This window comes from Pinus tabuliformis, chromosome 1_2 (genome assembly GCF_031772625.1).
Source record: "Pinus tabuliformis cultivar Carrire ecotype Pingquan chromosome 1_2, CPIR1, whole genome shotgun sequence".
Classification (NCBI taxonomy): domain Eukaryota; kingdom Viridiplantae; phylum Streptophyta; class Pinopsida; order Pinales; family Pinaceae; genus Pinus; species Pinus tabuliformis.
In genome coordinates this window covers 1,335,246,877-1,335,256,551 of record NC_142298.1, presented here as the reverse complement: position 1 = coordinate 1,335,256,551, position 9,675 = coordinate 1,335,246,877, and the positions used below count along the sequence as shown (strand labels likewise).

The following is a 9,675-nucleotide window of genomic DNA, read 5'->3' as shown; positions in this document are numbered from 1 at the left end:
GGATGGGTCCGGTGCATCATAGATTATATATAATTTTGAAAGTCCGCTTTCTGTGAATTTTATCCATATTTGACTAAATTGCTTCTTTCTTAAGTTTAGAGATGGATTTCTCAAAATTCTACGAGGTTTAGGCTGTTGCCTGCCCATGGAACCATGAACTTGTGTTTTGTCTCTGGATTTTATGAGTTCTACAAGGATTTGATCATTTTTCCCTTTTTGGAACGTGTTTCTTTGAATTCTATCGGTTTAACCTTATTGGACGATGGATTTGCGTATTTGCCCCAAAAAAAAAAAAAAAAAATATCCAGATTCCATTGGGTCATGGAAAAAAAAAATCCAGATTCCATTGGGTCATGGTCACGAGTGATTCTTCTCCATTTTAGACCAAGAATTCCAGTGCTTCTTCTCCATTTTAGACCCAGACTTCCATTGAATTTCAGTAGTTCTGATCTACCTTTGCATTGTGGGTTATGAATCCAAGTGCTTTCTTGATCATTCCTAATATGGTTTTCTGCTTGGCTGCCATTTATTTCAACATGGAGGGATATCTTACTCTGGTTGTGTTATTGCAGACTTGTTGTATATCCTCCTTTTACTGAGCACCATGGGAAGCATTGGAGCTGATGGAGTTACCTATGGAGAATACACCTATGAGAATCTGGATAGAGAGCCATACTGGCCAAGCGAAAAATTGAGAATTTCCATTACTGGAGCTGGTGGGTTCATTGCCTCTCATATTGCCCGGAAACTGAAATCCGAAGGGCACTACATTATTGCCTCTGATTGGAAGAAGAACGAGCACATGACTGAGGACATGTTCTGCAATCAATTCCATCTCGTGGATCTGAGAGTTATGGACAATTGCTTGGCTGTTACCAAAGGAGTTGATCATGTTTTCAACTTGGCCGCAGACATGGGTGGTATGGGATTCAATCTAATCACTCTGTTATCATGTACAACAACACCATGATCAGTTTCAACATGCTTGAAGTTGCGCGAATCAATGCTGTTAAAAGGTGAGACCTTGGTTTGTTTCTGCACATTGGATTTCCATTTCATTTCTGGTTGATTTTGCTTATGATTATCCATTTAGATCCATTTTAACCTTGTCTCTATCACGCACTCAGTCTAAGTATGATAACTTCTTAGAAGTGTAAAAGCACTATTCTAAAATACAAAACTATGTAGACATCAAATAGTTTAATTCTTTTTAATGCTCTCCACAGATCTGAGGTTAAAATAGATCTGTCCTAATTTATACAAGTATTAAACTATCAATCTTATTATTGAAACTTGAAATTACCATGCAATAGCTAGTGCAGATAATATATTTTAGTCCGACCGAACATCAAATTATTTGTTCAAAAAACATAACCATTTTACTCTCATGTTCACGGTTTGTTCGGTCGCTCGACATGGCATATTTTGTTATAATCTATTTGTTTCTCTGCAGGTTTTTCTATGCTTCTAGTGCATGCATTTATCCCGAATTCAAACAATTGGAGACCAATGTGAGCTTGAAGGAGTCTGATGCTTGGCCAGCTGAGGTATGTAGCCATATATTGCTTTAATACTCTGGTAATGCTATTCGGTGCTATTTCACATAGCATTTTGTGTCAAAAGGCAATGTAAGAGCTGATACTGAAATTTGTTTAAGAAGAGGCTGGAAATGTAATAGCTGTGTACAGAAATTTGTTTAGGAAGAGGCTGGAAATGTAAGAGCTGAGTACGGAAATTTGTTTAGGAAGAGGCTGGATGTTTGATGAAAAGCGTTTAAGGTAGTCCTGACTGATTTCAAGGTTACTTTCGAATGTTTAACTAATTGCAAATTCAGAAGGTTACTGTAAGAGTACACCTCTGAAGTAGGACACTCTGATTTGCCAGAGGTACACTCTAGATATATCGGGGCCTCTGTAACTTGGAGAAGTGATGTAACTCCATAGGACCTGGTTTATCATAGGAACTGATTTGTTAGTTACTAGCTTGTGATTACTGTACTACATTTACTAGATCCAGCCTGCTTCCCCAGATACAAGAATTGTCTTATGATGGATTAAGCTGTTATAGCTCATTTTCACTTAAACTGTTTAGTGACTAATGATTTGATTGCTCTGTAGCCTCAGGATGCCTATGGCTTGGAAAAGCTTGCCACAGAAGAATTGTGCACACGCTACACCACGGACTTTGGTATAGAATGCCGGATAGGACGTTTCCACAACATTTATGGTCCTTTTGGCACATGGAAAGGTAAGTTATGAAAATTGTAATGATTGTAGGATGCTCATATTTATGTTCCCTTTGTTGATAAACTCATTTGCCACTGCAGGTGGACGTGAGAAGGCTCCTGCTGCCTTTTGCAGGAAGACAATCACATCTACTGGTAGATTTCAAATGTGGGGGGATGGTGAGCAAACACGATCCTTTACATTCATTGACGAATGTGTGGAGGGTGTCTTCAGGTACCAAAACTTGGAATGGCATTTGAAATTCAGTTTTGGACCTAATTCTTGCTACTGTTTATTCAGATTCATCTTTGTTTCTTCTCAGAAATCTTTATTTTGATATGCCAGGTTGACTAAATCAGACTTCAGAGAGCCAGTGAATATTGGCAGTGATGAAATGGTCAGCATGAATGAGATGGCTGAAATGGTGTCAAGCTTTGAGAATAAAATGTTGCCAATACATCACATTCCTGGGCCAGAGGGTGTACGTGGTCGGAATTCTGACAATACATTGATTAAGGAAAAGCTAGGCTGGGCGCCAACCATGAAGTTGAAGGTAAGGTTCTTAAGGTTCTAGCTGTTAGATTTTCAGATTGTTAAACTCCTTGCAATGCATTTTCCCTTGTGCATTGAAAGAAAGATGCAGAGTCACATTTGTTTCCTTTTGTTTTTGGCAGGATGGCTTGAAAATTACTTATTTCTGGATCAAGGAACAAATTGAGAAGGAGAAGGCTCAGGGAATTGATCTCTCCATCTATGGGTCTTCCAAGGTGGTTGGTACTCAAGCCCCTGTTCAACTAGGTTCTCTTCGTGCTGCTGATGGAAAGGAATGAAGGCCAAAACCTAAATCTCTCCCTTCCTGCTGCTGATGGAAAGGAATGAAGAACAAAACCTAGATCTCTGGTTAAGGGGATAAATAATAAGTCCTTTTTTTATAAGGCTCCAAGATGGGTAGAGAGACTGCAATTCTCAATTTTCTCTATTGTCTATCTGGGAATGGGAATAGGGTTTTGAGAATTTTAATGTAACTATTAATAATTTTTAGATGGATGGTAGGGATTTAATTTGGACCTAAAGTTGAAATTTATCTGAAAGGTAGTGTCATTTTTATTTTTCAATACAATTAAAAAAAATGTCATATTTAATTTTTATTTATGGTATTAAACTCTTATTACTTATTATTGCTTTACTATGTTTTTCTTGTTATATGTTTTTTTTTAATGTAACTATGTTTAACTTCTATATTAAATTTATGTATAATTAATAATATAAGAATAATTTAAAATAAAGTTATATATTAGTTAATTTTTATGATTTTTTTTTAGCAATATGACATGTATTATGAGATAGGTTTTTTATGCCTACTATGCACTGATGCCTATCAACATTTTCCAGCCATTTAATTTATATGACTAAGTGAATATAAATTACTATAAAAAATTATAAATAAAATATTACAATGATACTAATTTTCTCATGTTATATAATTCACTTTATCCCATGTAAATGAATGCCATATCTCTTTGGTAATGCTTTAATTGACTACTATGTTTCCAATTCATAAACAAGGGAAATATTTAACATCTGCCACAAGCTGCATTGGAAAAATCAAGGATGTACCTAGTGCCCCACTTCAGTATTCTAAACAAAAATGCTCAAACATAATCAAAATATCAGAAATTGTAAGCAAAATGAAACACTCACAATAATGATGGGAAGCAAAAGTAGATAAAGGAGGTGGTAAGCTTATGTGCACCACTCTTCCACAACATCCATTTTGATTAAACCATTTTCTTCGCTCACTATCTCATCCTCTTCCACATCATTTTCTGAGATGCAATCCCAAGTCCCCTTTTTCCCACTTTCATTAGTGCTATCACGTGCTTTACTAAAACCCATTAAAATCTTCAAGGGATTTAAGCATTCCCTATGGATGCAACAAAGGACACCCCTTCTAAAGCAGAGTCATACAAAGTATGAAATTGTTTACTTGTTCTCATTAAATACTTCATAATTACATCACAATTCTCTCACATATGATCTCGGCCTTGTACACTCATTATGTCGCTAAAAGTGATTTTATTCCACTACTCTATTCTACTCTACTTTTAGCGGGTTTTACACTTCGAGGATTGGTATGGTAGTGTTTGTAATGCACCCACATTGGCCTCCCTTAACAAAATTTCCCTCTTTCAACCTATGAGATTTGTAACGATGATTCATGTTCATCTTTTAACAACAATGATAACAGGGCTTGCATGCAAATACAATTGTATAATTCATATTACTTGTAATTGGAGAGGATTTAAATTTGAATATTCCAGTCATTTATACAATTAATTAATCCAGTTACAAAATTCATATATTATGGACTGCATTCATGTAAATGAATATAATAACATAATAAAAACATAACACAAATAGAATCACAAATGCTTATGTGTTCAAGTGCATGTCCTCATTGAGTAGCGATTCACTGCCAAATTAAATGAATCAGCAGTCAATTTTTCCTCCAAGTAAGGCCATGATACCCTAGGGTGAAGGAACTCCTATGAGTTTTTAATTTGGCCTTTTTAGCCCAATCCACAATGCACCCAAAACTTATATAAGCTAGGAAGATAATATCAAACCCAACAAGGTAACTACTCCAACAATCACATTGTCCACAAATAGTTTATATTTTCTTCTCCACATCTCAACACAACACTAGCACAACACTAGGAAAGGAATCCCCTTCTATGTAATGTAGTGCCTCAACAATTTCCCTTCCTCCCCAATTTTCTAGTGCAGGCAAGAAAAATTTGGTCTCCTATTTGTTCTATAGCAATTCTTAGAGTGGAATACCCTTGGCTTAATACAGGGCTCTAGTCAATGTTGAAAGCCAACCATGGTTCGCCCTGATAACCATCTTGGTTATCGTCTCATAAGATCAAAAATTTCCCACTTCACCATAGGTTCACACTAAACTTTCATCATGTAATTCAATGGTATGGTTTTTAATGATGACAATGGTAACTTCATACATGGATTCCAATAACCAAGGCCCAAAATAACCACATACGAAATCACCTTGGATGGAAGAGCATGGAAGGGCTCTCTCAAGAAAATTCATAGAATATACTCTCTCTTGCATGGACAACAAGTGTCTTTCAAAAAGTCTCATCAATTTATTTTAAGCATTAAGTTGATAGGTTAGGGATGTAAGGTCCCACCTTACCAACCATCAGTATTATACTAAGGATGACTCACAATGCGATTTAAGTTTAAGTTTTTAAGACGTAAAAGTTAATGAAAGGTTATATATTTTTATTTTTATTTTTATTGGTATTCTTTACACTACATACTAATTTCTACTAACTAACTAATGCATGGTAATATTAAACTTCTCATTAAGGCTACAGGGTCATGGTTCCTCAAGATCCAAAACTTATAACCACAAGTCTTAAAATCACATTTAAATGATAGAGTCTTTAGTGGAATAAATAATATCAATATTTACAAACCACAATTTCCAATAAGCTAATTGTTCATTCTATTGCAATTAAGAGTGTTTAAGAGTGACTAATTTGATTTTGTTCTAGATAATATGCCTATGAATTCTTTGGTAAAACAAAGGGAAGAAAAACAAGATAATTCAACTTCTAAAGAAGTGGTTTCCAATTATTATGAATTCATATGTGAGCTAACAATTACAACATTTCACCTAACCAATTTGCCTTCCATGGATTTTTAATTCAATGGAATCATCATGCTTATTCTTTGAGATATTTCCAGAAACACCTTGGTTGCAAATCCTAAATTTACTTAGTCATTTCTATAGAGAATTCATAGATGTAATTAGCTACAACCATTGAAACATTATGTCAAACAGTTTGCAAGCATGAAATGTACAACCATTGAGGCATTTTCTCAAACACTTACAACCATAACCCTTAAGGCGATTTAACCAAAATTAACTAAGATGAATCTAAGATTACATAATTTCTTTTTCTTTGTCAGTAATGCCAAGAAGTGAACCTAATACATAAGTAGAACTGTCATCCATCTTGATTGCTGCATTACAGAAATTTAAGCACATAATGACTATAAATATTTAAGAATTTTTACAAATAGCTCACAGCAATGTAGCTATAACCATTGAGAATTTTGAACAACGGTTAGCAGTCACAAAACAAGCTGCTAACTATTAAACTATCAAACAAGCAGTCACAAGTTTATTAAACTATCAATGTATTAACCATTGATACTTTAAAATAATAATTCCAAGTTTATATAATAGACTGGTTTCATAAAAGAGATTACCAGGTAAATCACAGCTACAAAAAAAAGCAGCAAGACAAACCACTAGGCAGCAACAACAAATCTGTAAAATATAGAAGATTACAGAACCGGATTTTGAAACTCTGTTTTTTGAAATCAACGTTAGGGCGACATGGCCGAAAGGTACAGATACCCCCTGAAGTTAAAATAAATCGAAACATAAACGCCTAGAAATGCGATTATTTAAAACCACAACCAAAAACAAATTCATGCTATCTCATTTATCCCTTTTGTCAAATATATACTGTGCAAACTTATCTACAACTACAAAAAGAGAAGGCAAAACCAAATTTATGCTATTAACATGTTTTCATAAAACTCATGGCAGCTTGAATGCTTTAGCCATTAAGACATGATGTAAATCAACTTGCAATGAAACTATACAAAAAAAAACCTACATAAAATAAACTACAGTGATTGAAAAATTCCTTCAACATTTAGTGTGCAGCATCTGATATACATCTAAGTTTCAGTCAACAGCCAAATAAGAAAAACCATGTAATGAACTACAAAAATAAACACAATATAATGTTGTCAACATACCTAGCAGTGAATTTATACAACTCAAAAAATGGGAGTATGCTCCAGCTCCAATAAGAGTATGCTCCAACTCCAATATCCTTACCAACTCATTGTGAACCACCCGGTTTTCCTCCCAACCATATCTAGGAAGAACTTCTCCCCCTGGAACACCCGAGCTACAAAAGCTCACAAGCAGTACCAAAAGACAACAGTAGAGAGATTTGCAAGGCAAACTAAGGAATCAAATTTTCACTTCCTCTCAATACCACTCATGGCCAACCTCAATAGCTAGAGATCTTAGGATTTTAACAATAATTTCAGATTTATTATGGAAACACTTGGCTACTCTCCATATCTCTCCCTCTCACTATTTTCCTCAAGTCTCTTCCATTCTTGGCCTCCTCATCCCCAAGTGAGAATACATGAGACTCATATATAGGAGGAGCAACCAATTCTTGTAATAAAGGAGGAGTAATGTGCATGCATTGGATTCCATTTAGAGGAGTGTAACTTATGCCATTAAGGAGAGGTATGCATGCCTTAGTTAAGGAGAGTGTAACAGATGCATTAAAGAGAGCTTAAGAGGAATATTTTATGACATATTTTTAATGAGTGAAAAGGAATATGCCATTCTTTGATGAGTGCATAAAATAGAGTATAATGAATTATTTAAAAGAGAGAGAGAGAGAGCCATGAGAGTCATGAAGGAGATGTGTGAATTGATTGAATAGACGAAATTGACTTGTAATTCCTTTTTAATAATAACATCATAGTCTCGTAAAAGATAATAATAATATTAATAATATTGAGTATTCAATCAAGATTGAACTATTAGGATTGATTAATGATAAGTTAATTCGTTTTCCTTCAACTCCGCTTGATTACCAATTTATGTAAAGTGATTTACTATTTTTGGAAAGTCATGCTTGAGATGTTGGACATGTCTTTCTATTTTTAGAAAGTCATTCCAGAATTGTGAGAATGAAATTTTATTTAAGGAAATTCATCCATGAGTGGTATTTTTATTCTATAGAATAGGGATTCCGCACCCTTATTTCATGCATCTTCGTGCCTTATTAGATTGAGGACTCCGCGCCCTAAATATACAAGACTCCATGTCTTTATCTTTCTTGGATTTAGGATTCCACACCCTAATTTCCATGCCTTCTCATCTATTGTGCTTTGAAACTTTGCGTTTCTCCTTATGGTACTAATTGTGAGTTTTTACCCATCTGATGGTTCGCTGGTAAGGCCTTGTTCAAAGACCTGCACACATTACAATCTCATAGATCAAAGGAATCAAATGAATTTCATAAAGAAATTAACTTAATCACATTTTACCCAGAATGGTGCATGGCTTCCATAGTCATTTTGGTTTTGAATAAATGACTTCCGCAGTCATTCATAATTGAACATCCTTGTTGGAAAATGACCAGGTACCCTACCACATCCTTCTTAGTACAATATTAGACATATATAATCACACAAATCATGTATCATCCATAAATCATAATTAACCATCTATTCCGCATAACCATGAGAATCCATGGGTATATGTGTCTCAATCTTGGATCACCATCCATGTCATACACTTGCTTCATAAATCAGATACAAACAAAAAAACATATGTATAACATTTTACTTAATCAAAACCATCTAATACAAATAATCAATGATGCCACATATAAGAGGAAATATAACTATATAAAACATTGTTCCCCAATCCAGTGATCAATCTTTCATACATAATCATAAAAGGAAATATAACTATGTATGTAAAACATTATTACTCAATCAAGTGATCAACCTATCATATATATATAACCCTTGATAAGAGTGACAAAACTATACTAGAAAAATAGGACACTACATACTCCCCCTCTTGGAGTAAACTTGGCCCGAAGTTTAACTAAACAAAAAAGGAAACTCAAGACGCATAGAAGATGCATCTTCCCAAGTGGCGGAACTAGGACTGTACGGGTCCCATTGGACCTTTACTTGGTCCACCATGCGACGTCTGAGTTGTCGAGTGTGATGGTCCAAAATGAAAACTGGCTCTGCCTTAAGAGTTCCTTCGTCCGTTACCTGTAATTGATGCCAATCTAAAATGTGAGAAGGATCATGAACATACTTACGTAGTACCGAAATATGAAATACATCATGCATACGATGAAAAACTGGTGGTAAAGCAAGATGATATGCCACAAGTCCAACCCTTTCGATGATCTCAAAAGGCCCAACAAATCGAGGAGAGAGCTTAGATCCTTTCCCAAACCTAATAGATCTTTTATGAGGTTTTACTCGAAGAAAAACAAATTCCCCTTCTTTAAAACTACGATCCACTCTATTCATATCAGCATAGCTCTTCTGTCTATCATGTGTCTGCTTTAATATTTGCCTTATACAACACACTTGTTCTTCCATTTCTTGAAGAATTTCAAGACCTACTGAGATTCTATCATCTAATCTATCCCAACTTAAAGGTGTTTTGCATGCTCTTCCATACAATAACTCATAAGGTGCCATACCAAGGGAGCGGTGATAATTGTTATTGTAAGCAAACTCCAATAGAGGAAGATAATCTTCCCACTTAGATTGTTGATCCATTACG

General features: G+C 34.9%; 1 pseudogene; it reads left to right on the top strand.

The window, feature by feature from the left end:
* The first annotated feature begins 580 nt into the window (after positions 1-580).
* LOC149211128 (GDP-mannose 3,5-epimerase 2-like) lies at positions 581-3,055 on the top strand (annotated as a pseudogene).
* The last annotated feature ends 6,620 nt before the right edge of the window (positions 3,056-9,675 follow it).